Source organism: Peromyscus eremicus, chromosome X (genome assembly GCF_949786415.1).
Source record: "Peromyscus eremicus chromosome X, PerEre_H2_v1, whole genome shotgun sequence".
NCBI lineage: Eukaryota > Metazoa > Chordata > Mammalia > Rodentia > Cricetidae > Peromyscus > Peromyscus eremicus.
The window spans coordinates 30,771,077-30,784,190 of NC_081439.1; positions in this window are offsets into that span (position 1 = coordinate 30,771,077).

The following is a 13,114-nucleotide window of genomic DNA, read 5'->3' on the forward strand; positions in this document are numbered from 1 at the left end:
AAACTTGCAGGATCACTTTGTGACATTTTATAGTTACACTGATGACATAAGTATGTCTTAAAGAACAGTCTTGAGTTTATCCAATTAATATATACTATAACTGTATTCTTATCAACATTTTAAGGAATGTTAAATCAAAACCTAAGGGTCATAGATAAACCTAACCTTTTGAACCTAACTGTTTTTATCATTCATAAGAAATGTTATTATGAAAATTATCTAGATGTCTCTTAACCATATTCTCAAATTGATACATATTAATGTATATGTACAGAAGTACATTCATTAATTTTTTTTCGTTAAACACAAACTATAGGTTTGGGTAAAATGCTAGGTCTGACAAGTTATCGATTTGGTGAAATAGTCATTCAGCACATTGCTCTTCAGCATATGGCATTTGGGTACTGATTTGAGTTTTAAGTCTTCTTCCAATAGATACTCTGCTGTGGTTAAGACATGAACCATCCCATAAAGGGCTCAGATGTTGAAAGGTTGCTCCCTGCCTAGTGACACTATTGAAATTCATAGGGTCACAAGTTTGCTAACTTCAACAATGAATTAACTCATTGATGTTTTGATAGCTGAATGGTTATTAATAGGTGATGCTGGAAGAAGTAGGTAGTGAGAGGTATGGCTTTAAATAGTCACATGAGTCAAGTGAACTTTAATATTATGTCCCCAGACTCTCTCACTCACTACTGCCTGGCCATCAAGAGTGAGCAACTTTTTCCAATATACCTTTTTGTCACAATGTACCATCTCACCACATGAACATAAGCAATGGAAGCATCCAAACAGAAAGTAAAACCTTTGAAATTATAAGCCAATTAGATATTTCCTCCATTTTTATCTCTAGGATTTTGTCACAGGAATGGAAGGCTAATATGACTATATTTTAAATTTCTTTTTATTTATGTACAAGTGTGTGTCTGTATATGTTGGGGTCCTGGAGAAATCCTATAAAAGACCACCATCGACTTAAGCAATTGGCAAGAGCATTTTTATTATTCCAGTATACTGGAGAGATCTGCCCTGCACAAAGACAGAATGGTGGCAACCTTGGGGAAGAGGTGATGGATCCTTTTAAGCCTAATTTAAGGGAGTGTCTAAGGAAGTTAGTTCATTTTAGGAATAATTGGTTTGTGTAGGTGGCAATTATTGTTAGTAATGTCTATTGGCTAAAAGTTAGCTGGGACTGGTCAGGGTTAGTGGAAGTGTTTCAGGCTTTTGTCCTTATTTGGTTATTTGTTTAAGACTGTGTACTTGCTGTTCCCCTTGTCCCTGTTATCAGGGACTTTAGGGATTAAGGGCCCTTTGTTTTTGAGAAGCAGGAAGTGGGGCCCAGTGAGGCCTAGTTTTTAGGCCTTTTCATTCCCCTCTTGAGTAGTTTATCATCTCGAATCATGGAGATGTTTCATCCAGATCAATGGGTTGGTATTGTTGCTTTAGGACCATTAACTGTACTGTAGAGACCCATTCCTTAAGAAATTTCACAAGGGCATTAATAACACAGGGCCCATAGATCAAAGCCAATAGGAGGAGAACTAGGGGCCCTGTTAGGGCTGACAGAAGGATAGTTAACCAGGGTGATCCATTGAATAAGGATTCATATCATCCCTCATTTTGTTGTCTTTCTTGTTGTCTATCTTGTAGTCTTTTTTTAAGCATTGTCATGGAATCCTTAATGACTCCTGAATCATTAACATAGAAATAGCCCTGTTCTCCTAGGGCCTTGCATTAAACCCCCTTGCTGGAGGAACAGTAAGTCTAGTCCTCTTCTATTCTGGAGAACCATTTCGTCCCTGTTATCAGGGTTTTTAGTGACTAAGGGCCCTTATGTTTTTGTGAAGCAAGAAGTGGGGCCCAATGAGGCCTAGTTTTTAGGACTTTTCATGAGTGTATGTCATGTATGCAGGTGCCCTTGGAGGCTAGAAGAGAGTGTTGGATTCCCTAGAGCTAGTATGGCAGGTGGCTATGAGCCATCTGATGTGGGTATTGTGAACCAAACTTGCACTTTTTGGAAGAGCAGGACCCACAACTACAGTTTTTCCCACAGTATTTTTAAAAATCACATGTTAGTTGATAATATTCAGGCAATGTTAGTAGAATTAGAAATAGACATAGGTTTGTATACTAGAACCATTTTGTATGTTTTAATTAATTAAGTTTATTCATTTATTTTACATCATGAACACAGTTTTCCCTCCCTCCTCCCCTCCCCAATTCACTCCACTGTTTCTGCTCAGAAAGGGACAGGCCTCCCAAGGGTGTCAACAAAGCATAGCATATTAAGTTGAAGTAGGACTAAGCTCCTCCCTTTGTAGTAAAGCTGGGCCAGGCAACCCAGTATGAGGAATAGGTTCCTAGAATTCAGCCAAAGTGTTAGGGACAGGCCTTTCTTTCACCACTATGAGTTCCACAAGTAGATCAAGCTACACAACTGTCACACATATGTAGAGGGCCTAGGTTGGTCCCATGCAGGCTCCCTAGCTGTCAATCCAGAGTCTATGAGCTCCTATGAGCCAGCTTAGTTGTTTCTGTGGGTTCCCTTGTGATGACCTTGACCCCCTCTTGTAGATGTAACCAACCATCTTATTAAATAAGAAACACAGAACCAATGCAAAGAAGAAAGCCAAGAGGTCAGAGCTAAGAGCTAAAACCTTACCCTTCCTCCTGCAGTGGTCCTACCTCTCTGAAAGAGAGCTACTTCCTGTGTTAAAGTCTTTATATAGACATCTGTTTTTTTATTTTATTTTATTTTATTTTATTTTACAATACAATTCAGTTCTACATATCAGCCACGGATTCCCTTGTTCTCCCCCCTCCCGCCCCCCTCCCCTTCCCCCCAGCCCACCCCCCATTCCCACCCCCTCCAGGGCAAAGCCTCCCCCAAGGACTGAGATCAACCTGGTACCTTCTCATTGGTTGTAAACCCAACCACATGACCGCCTCATCACTGCCTGTCTGTACAGACCTCCACGTCTTCTATGGTTGGTATTGAGATTAAAGGCGTGTGTATCCAATGCTGGCTGTATTCCTGAACACACAGAGACTTACCTAGCTCTGCCTACCAAGTGCTGGGATTAAAGGCATGCACCACCACCGCCCAGCTTTCCTATGGCTTGCTAATAGCTCTGACCCCCGGGCAACTTTATTTATTAACATACAAATAACATTTTAGTACAAATAAAATATCACCATATTTCCCCTTTTCTATTTTAATAAAAAGAAAAAAGGAAAAAGCTTATAACTAACATAAGAAAAACTATATACAAAAGTACAATAACTATATACAATATATACAAGTAATAAATGTCTAGTCCATTTGTATTTGACAAATTCAGAGAAAATAATTCCATTATCTATCCTATTTTGGTAAGTCCAAAATGTATCTAATTTACTTTCTATCCTAATTAATCTTCAACTATAACTAACTAATCTTCAACTCCCTCAGAGACCCAAGAATGAAATAATATTAGCTAACAAAAATAAAAACAGGAAGTACATGCAAGCAACTTCCAAAAAATTCTGAGTTGACAGAAACAGCCATCTGCTTGGACAGTCATCTGAGGTTTCTCCACAGTGCTGGGGCATCATCTTCAGCCTATAGGCTTAGCGTATCTGACAGACTCATTTGTGAAGTAGGATGTACACAAGGTCAACAGTTCAACCTCACATTGGGTGAGAGCAGTCTATATACCAGAAACACCTGAATTCCACTAGTGTCATGTCATGATTCAAGATTTTAAATTCTGGAAATTGTTGATGTTTTTTGAATTCAGCTGTCCATTCTTCTTGGCTATGTGTGTATGTGGCTTCATCTCAGCATCCCGTTCTTCTCCACATCCCTCTATTAAATGTCATTATACTATTGAGAGGCGTGAGCTTAGTTACTCAAGAATAACTGTTTCAGCTGCTGTTCCATTGCACATCATAAGCCATCGGCTCACTGCCTGTTCAGCTGCCTTTGAAGAAAAGAGCTCTGTACCATTTCCGGATTGCGAAGGCCACTTCAGGGATGGTGCCATATTGTCCTGGCCTCAGAAGATGCCTTTTGATAAAGCCATAACCACACTTGTTTTGGCAAGAATCAGTAGTCCTTTGTTTGTGTCCTGTCTGTCCTGTTTGTCAGCAGTTAATTCGAGGATACTTTGTTGTCCAGTGGCTAACTTTTGCCACAATGAAAGTTAACTCCAATTGCAGTTTTTTCAATGCCCATATTTTCTCTGAAGTAGATTGGTACTGCCAGGAGCCGACATGTCTCATAGTCATAACAAAAAAGAAAAATTTTCTAAGTTATTAAAGCATTTTAAATGCCATATTCTGTAGATCTCTGAAGGGTTTGAAGATGACCTGTCTATCTAAAATATATCTGCTTAACCTTGAAAACATATCTAATATGACTACAAGTTCTATTATAATGTCTAACTACTAACTTTCATTTCTTTATATCCTAATAGTTGGTAATAATAACATTCAAGAATCAGAAAATTGTATTACATTGTTAAATGAATGGTATAAATACAGTTAGAAATATACATATAGCATTTTCTAACAATATCAATTTCAATATATATATTTTGTATACAATATAAAACAATCCAATCCAATGTAAAGTATTTAAAACTAGTAATTGTCCTTTTCTTTTCTTTCTTTTTTTTTAAACAAGAACCTTAAATCTAATCTCCTTTGCTTAGCCCTTTTCCTAACCCTTGATAACAACTTGCAACCAACCCCCCTAATCAATGAAAATTATCCCAGACCCAAAACCCATTAAAAGACCAAAAAAACCACCCACCCCACACCCCCTGGCTCATACAATCCTTCCTCCTTCTCTTCAACAGGATTCCCCGAGATCAGACAATTGCTTGGCTGCAGATCTCTGCATCTGTTTCCATCAGTCACTGGACGAGGGTTCTCTGATGCCAATTAGGGAAGTTACCAATCTGAGTATAGGAGATGACCAGTTCAGGCTAGCTATCCACTCTTGCTAGGAGTCTTAGTTACTTAACTCTATAAGACTATGTATCTCTAATCCATAAGGCTATCTTGATAAGTCCCTGGTATGCATTAATCATCCAATAATGAAATCTTGTTTTATCTCATTCTTGTCATTCTGTGATCATGACTTTTTATTTGCTTTCAGATGAAGAAAATAAAATGACCTAAAATCATGCTCTTGGTTCTCATTTTATTTCTCAACATGGAGAAATACTTTAATTCACTACTCCAGAAACAAGTACCAGAAAACATGATTGATATCCTGAGTCTTTCATCTTGTTTTTAATTTCCTTGGCTTGTCTTTATGAATCCTTTATTCCTGATATGAATCTCCTTTTCTAGGAGACTGTCATTTATGCTAGGATAAACAGAAGGATAGTACTGTTTCACTCTTAATATGCAATGACAGAATCTCCTACAGCATTTTAGCAAGTAGGAGAATAAGGCCAAGTAGATAAACAGTTTAAGATGAATGGTATGATGTATGATTAACAAATTCTTGTTTTATTATTTTTTATTTTTGAAATTATAACATCATCACATTTCTTCCTTCCCTTTCCTCCCTTCAAGCCCTCTTGTATTCCCTTCATTGCTTTCAAATTCATGAACTCTGTTTTCATTAATTGTTGTTTACACAATTATATACACACATCCATGTACATTCATAAATATAACCTGATCAGTCTGTATTACTTGTATGTATGTTTTCAGGGCTGAACATTTGGTATTGAATAAACAATTGCTGTGCTTCCCATGGAGAAGTCTATTTTTCCCACTCTTAGCACTCCTTAGTTGCCTGTAGTTTTTGCTTAGAGTTGAGGCCTGGTGGGCTTTTCTCTGCCCAATTTGGCATGTCTGTTGATATCCTCCTTGTTCAGCTCACATTTGGGCAGTCCTGTTGGTGAGACTCTATGGATGACGCTTCTGATATCACTAAGGAGACACCATCTTCCAGCAAACCCCCTGAACTTCTAGCTCTTACTGTTTTTCTGCCCCATCTTCTCCTGTTCCCTAAGCCTCGGTTGCAGGAGTGTTTTGTAGATGTAGCCATTGGGACTAGGATCCACAACTCTGCATTTTGATTGGTTGTGCTTTTCTGTAGGGGACTCATCCGTTGCAAAGAGAAGCTTCCTTGATGAAGGGTGAGGACTACACTTACCTGTGGTTACAAAGAAAAATGGTTAGATTGTTGTTAGGGATTGTGTTGGTTTAGTAAAGTTTAGTTACTGGTTGTAACTTCTCCGATATCTATGACTTCACTAGTACTGAATAGTTGATTTTCTAGTACTGGGCATTATTCTCCTCTTGTTTTGTGGAATTTAAGTCCAATTTGAGAGCTATTGGTTACTATTGAAGTATGTATACCATTACTGAACTCTTAAAGAGTTATCATGTCATGCTGGTCAGTGATATGGTTCATAGGCATCATAGCTGGATAGGACTGTTGATTGCTTCCATTCTTTGGAAGCTTTTTATAGTGACTTCTGTCACAATGAAAGCTAGTCCTCAGGAAGCAACAACTCAGGTCAGTTCCAGCTCAGGGATTTCTGGACCATGTTTCTGGAGTACGCTGTGTCATCAGGAACAGGAACTTCCTATCCACAGATATGAGGTAACAAGGGCAATAACAATATGCTGTATGTTTTGGGAGTCTCTTAGACAGCCCTGACCTGTTAACAACTCAAAAGAAAGTTTCTTATCTCTGGTATTGAGCTTTTTGTTAAGTGGTCCTTGTCTCTTGGAGGGAACACCATCTGCCCAGATAAGAAGTCATTAAAAGCCGGGCGGTGGTGGCGCACGCCTTTAATCCCAGCACTCGGGAGGCAGAGCCAGGCGGATCTCTGTGAGTTCGAGGCCAGCCTGGGCTACCAAGTGAGTCCCAGGAGAGGCGCAAAGCTACACAGAGAAACCCTGTCTCGAAAAACCAAAAAAAAAAAATAAATAAATAAATAAATAAAGAAGTCATTAAAACTATATATACTGAATTAGGTGCACTATGTTTTTAGATAGTTATTAGTATGATTCCTTATGATCTTTTAAGATGTCTTATTGTTATTTTTGCTTTCTTCCCTCCTTCTTCTGTATTTACCCCCCTCGTCCTTCCTAAAGATCCCCCTTCCTCATTTTCCTGATCAGATCACTTGTATCCTGCTATTCCCCTTGCTATTACTCAACACCCCACCTATCTTGGTAATGGACCCACTTTTACTTTCTTGGTTCCTGCAGTTACTCCATGCTATATGGACTACAAACAAATGGTTAAGTCTAGTGAGAGATAATTTTTGCATCTTTTGTGTTTTTTAATAGAATTTAAGCAGATAAGAGAACTTAAACTATTCATAATAATGTATAATATAACCAATCCCAGTAAATGTTTTCTTAGATGGAATAGGTAAAACAAGAATTTATATGAGTTAATAAAATTCTCATCTACTGTCAGATATCTAATGATATTGGAATGTCAATGCTATGTTTGCTTTGGTCCAGAATAGAGTATGTAGACTCAGTGAACTGACTGATATGCTTGTTCATGTAATTCTTTTATATTATGCTATTTCTCTGGCAGGGAAATTACCAATTCATGCTTACTCTTAACTGGCTACTTCATATAAGTTTTATTATCTAATCTTTATAATGGACTTGAGAGGTCATTGATAAAAATTTAGATTCAGGGGGCTGTTAAATGACTTCTCCAGGAATATAGAACTGGAAAGTGCAAAGCTGATGTCCAAACTCAGGGATCTCTGCTTTTCACGCCCATGCCTTTGTGACATGCTGTATAGTTTTCAGGACCTAAAACATATTAAAAAATAAACATTTATCTTGTCAAACAAAGGAGAAGTAACCATTAAAAGTTTTACATCTTGAGTATTCAGAATATAGCATATTACAGATACCTAGTACTTCCTGGTATCACTTCCATCCTGAAACAAATAATAAAGCATGTGGCTGCAAGGAGAGGTAGGCAGCCTAGAAAGGCACAGGGAACAGTAGACAGAGAACAGCTTTAAAAGAAAGAATTCCCAGAGATCCACCTGGGGCCTAGTCATGGATCTCTGCCTCCAGATCCATCAGTAGTTGGATGAGGTTTCTAGCACGACAATTAGGGTGTTTGGCCATCCCATCACCAGAGTAGGTCAGTTCGGATTGTCTCTCGACCATTGCCAGCAGTCTGTTGTGGGGGTATCTTTGTGGATTTCTGTGGGCCTCTCTAGCACTTTGTTTCTTCCTATTCTCATGTGGTCTTCATTTACCATGGTCTCCTATTCCTTGTTCTCCCTCTCTGTTTTTGATCCAGCTGGGATCTCCCACTCACCCAAGCTCTCTTTCCCTCGACCCTCGCCCTTCACTACCCCCACTCCTGTCCAGGCTGTTCATGTAGATCTCATTCCATTTCTCTGTCGTTGGGCGATCCCTGTGTCTTTCTTGGGGTCCTGTTTTCCAGGTAGCCTGCCTGGTGATGTGAGTAGCAGTCCAGTCATCCTTGTTCCACATCTAGTATCCTGTTATGAGTGAGTACATACCATGTTTGTCTTTCTGAGTCTGGGATACCTCACTCAGGATGATTTTTTCTAGATCCATCCATTTGTCTGCAAACCTCATGATGTCATTGTTTTTCTCTGCTGAGTAGTATTCCATTGTGTATATGTACCACATTTTGTTTATCCATTCTTCAGTTGAAGGGCATCTAGGTTGTTTCCATGTTCTGGCTATTACAAACAACGCTGATATGAACATAGCTGAACAAGTGCTCTTGTGGTGTGGTTGAGAGAATTGTTGAGACCAAGGTCGGATAAAGCACAGAGACAAATAGCCAAACAAACGGAAACACATGAAATATGAACCAATGGCTGAGGGGTCACCAACTGGATCAGGCCCTCTGAGTGGGTGAGACAGTTGATTGGCCTGATCTGTTTGGGAGGCATCCAGGCAGTGGGACCGGGTCCTGTGCTCATTGCATGAGTTGGCTGTTTGAAACCTGGGGCCTATGCAGGGTCCCTTGGCTCAGCATGGGAGGAGGGGACTGGACCTACCTGGACTGAGTCTACCAGGTTGATCTCAGTCTGTGGGGAAGGCTTTGCCCTGGAGGAGATTGGAATGGGGGGCGCGCTGGGGGGAAGGTGAGGGGGGCGGGAGGGGGGAGAACAAGGGAATCTGTGGCTGATATGTAGAACTGAATTGTATTGCAAAATAAAAATTTAAAAAAAAAAAAAAAAGAAAGAATTCATACAAACATTGGCTAATAGACAATGTGTTATGAAAGGAGAAAAATCTCCCTTGGTGGGTTTTTTAGTAAAAAAGAAAAGGAAAACCTCAGCAAGCCCAGTAGACTATAATCTGGTACCCTGCAAAAATATTAAGACAGATGTCTGCAATCTGATGAGCAGTGAGCAGATGCTGGAGATACCTTCTCCCCCGCCCCCTCCAATCTTACACTGTAGATGAATTTCTAAACGGTCTTATTAAATAAAAAATACAGAGTCAAATATAGGGGTGAAACCCTTAGAGATCAGGGAAATAGTGAGAGCCACCAACCACCTTACCTCACCATCTCTGTAGCTTCTAAAATGCCATGACTTCCTGTCTACCCAGGCTTTTATTGCTTTGCTGTCCTGCCCATTGACTCTTAGCCCAGCTACCTCACTTCCTTGTCACTGTCTGTACAGACCTCCAGGTCTCTGTGGTTGGTACTGGGATTAAAGGCATGTGTTACCACGCTTGGCTCTGTTCCCTAGTGTGACCTTGAACACACAGAGATCCTGCTTGCCAAGTGATCAGATTAAGGGTGTGTGCTACCACTGCCTGACTTTTGTGTTTACTTAAAACGGCTTGCTATTTCCTCTGATCTCCAGGCAAATTTTATTTATTAACATACAAATAAAATATCATCACATTTCAGCACAAGTAAAATATTACCACATTACACATCAGGACCGATGCACATATGAACACAGTCACAGACACTATGGCAGCATGCGCAGGATCTGTACAGGTTTGACTCTGAAAGGATCTCAGTGCTGAGAAGGGGAAGTGAACATAAGCTCCCATCCCTAACCAAGAAGCTATCTCCAATTAACATCTGCTTACAATAAATAGTTATCACCAATGGAGCCTCACTGGGAATATTAACTATAATTATTGGTGAAAGTTCTTACAATAAATCCTTTTGAACAGGAGGAAAAGAAGGTCAGTATGTCTATATGTTCAAATGCCTCCCTTCTCCCTGGACAAAGCAACAGGCCACCTTGAAAATTAGTGCAGGTCCAGAAAATTATTTGTGACTTGGATACAAACCCAAGGATTCAGGACTATATGTTGGAAATTTCTGGACTTCACTAAAGAGCTAAGTCCAGGATGGTAACATTTGAGAACTTCTGGCTGTCCTCTGAGAAGAGGAATGAGACAAAGTTAGTGTAAATACAATATCTAGAACAATGACCAATGTGACCAGGGCACACATGATCAACCAACTTTCTCTCCATTGCATAAGAATTGCTCTCCATCCTCAGAGCCCTAAAGATATTTAATTGAAATGAATCCACTGTTGAAGGTAATTTCCCATGCCCACATATGAACTGATAGAGTGCTCCTAATTCCAGGGAGCATCTAACCAGGTAGTCTGTGGGATCAACTGGCAGAAGCAGTTTGAGGATGGCTCCTATACTTGGTATGTTGCCAGGCCTGCATTTAGAGAGCACTGGCAGGAATTCAACCCAGCAGTGACCATAGTAGCATGCCCCTACAGGAAAGGCAAGTTAAGACCCAGTCTGCAAATAAACCTGTCTGGGCTAACATGCTTAACTTTCAGACAGACTATGACCTCCTTGTTTCCTACACCAAGTGAGCTACAAAATGATAGACCTGGTGACCAAACTGAAGCATCTCTGTCTTCCATCACCTTACTAAGGAAGAAACATTAACTGACTTTTTTGTCTTCTAATTCATTTTATTTTGTTTAATCTCACTCTTCACACACCTGCTCCCCTAAATTTTTCCTGTCATTCTTTATACTTCTTTCCCCCTCCTTTTCATTAATTATTAATATGTTTACTTTTAGTACTTTAAAAATTTGTATCCTATCCCATAAGTATACTAGCTCCTTTCTTTTCTAACATAATTAGGAATGTGCTTGTTAATTCTAACTATTTTTTAAATGCATTAAAGTGTCTATGTTTTAAAATTATTACTGTTCCTGTCTTTTTTCTCATATCTGAATAGTAATGGTGATTGTGGCCTCAAAAGGACTGTCCAATAAGAATTTAAACATAAAAGTGGAAAAGCTATCTATACCAACCGATACACAAGTCACAGTGTAATAACACTATAAATATGAGAAAGCAAGGCATTATACTCCTCACAAGTTTACAATTATTCAATACTGTATAATAAATTTAAGTGGTTGAAAGGTCAGAAAAGGAATTCAGAAGCCTATTTTAAGAATTCAGAAGCCTCAGAGTCTCCTAGATCTAAATCTTCAAAGGTGGCCACAAATTTAATGAACTCTAGAAATTATAGAAAAATAAAACTAAGAATGTTTCTAGAAGAAGAATAAATAAACAAATTAAATATTTTTAAAATCCTATTCAATGAAACTATAGCAGGAAAAATCCAAGTGTAGTGAAAGATGTCCATATCCAAATACAAAGGCATTTAGAACCACAAATAGATCTGACTAGAAAGAAACTGTCCATATCCCATTATAGCTAAAAATGCCAAGAGTAAAGAACAAAATAAGAATACTGAAAGCTACAAGAAAGTAGTGTCATCCTACTTAAAAAGGCAAACTCATCAAAATTAAGTTACACTGCCTGTAGAAACTCTCAATGCCAGGAAATTGTAGTGATATATTAAAAACCCTAATAGCAGTAGCTAGCATTCAACATTATATCCAACAAAGTTAAAAAAAAATTGATACCAGAAATAAAGACCTTCCTTGATAAACACAAACTAAACCACTAAACAGGGATTACAGAAAATATTTTAGGAAATCATATGCAGAGATGAGGGAGGACACTCAAAAAAAAAAGATGAAAAATTAGAATTAGGGAAAAAATAAACATTCCAACTCAATAAAAAATAAGAGAATTCTAAGATGAATAAAGGAGAGGGGGGAGGGGAAAAAGAGTACCCAAACCAATAGCATCAAGCAAGCGAACAAACGAACAAAAAATTAGTACAGGAATCCACAATATGTCTTAATGTAAATGGCCTTAACTGTATGAATAAAAGACTTGGATGAGATGACCAGATTAAAACAATACCCAATAAATATAAACAATATTAACAGTTCTTTAGTAGTCAAACTTACCAAAAGAAAGGGAGAAAAGACCCAATACAATAAAACTAAAGCTGGAAGGATTGGGAGTTAACACAGAAAACAATGAAATTCAGAAGATCACATGAAAAATTAAAAAAAATGGAAATCTAAAAGAATGAAGAACCAGGAAGTCATAGAAAATCAAAACAGATTAATGATAAACAATACTACCAAAGTAGTAATACAAAGTTTCCCCCCAAAAGAAAAAGACAGGACTGTACAGATTTATTGCTAAGACTAATATTTTAAAACTAATTTATTGTGGAGGCCCACAAAGCTTTCCTAGTGAGATCTGAGCTTGCTTTACCCAGCAGGGCTGTATTAGAGGATTGCTTGACCATGTGCATGGTTACTAGGTGATTGGAAGGGTCCACACCTGGTTGAGCTAGAGTAAGGTCTTTACTCCACCCTTTGGCATTCCTATATCAAAAGGGACAGAGGGGGCTGGTGAATAAAGATCCAGGCCCTCTAGAGCTATCTTGTGTTTCTATCTGTCTCTCTCTCTCCCCTGTATCCTTCTATCTAAATATTTCTCACTCCTCCCTCCTCAAGAGCACCCTGGGGTAAAAGTGGGAGCAGGCTCCCGCAATCTATAAAATAGAAAGGGAATAAATACTTACACATTCATTTACGAATCCAGTATTACCCTAAAATCAAAAATAGAAAAGGCAAAAAAGAAAAAAAATGAAGATATAAACAAATTTATTGGTGAACACAAGTGCTGTGGGACAGTCTGTATGGCAAATGTGTTGCTCTGATTGGTTAGTAAATAAAACACTGATTGGCCAGTAGTCA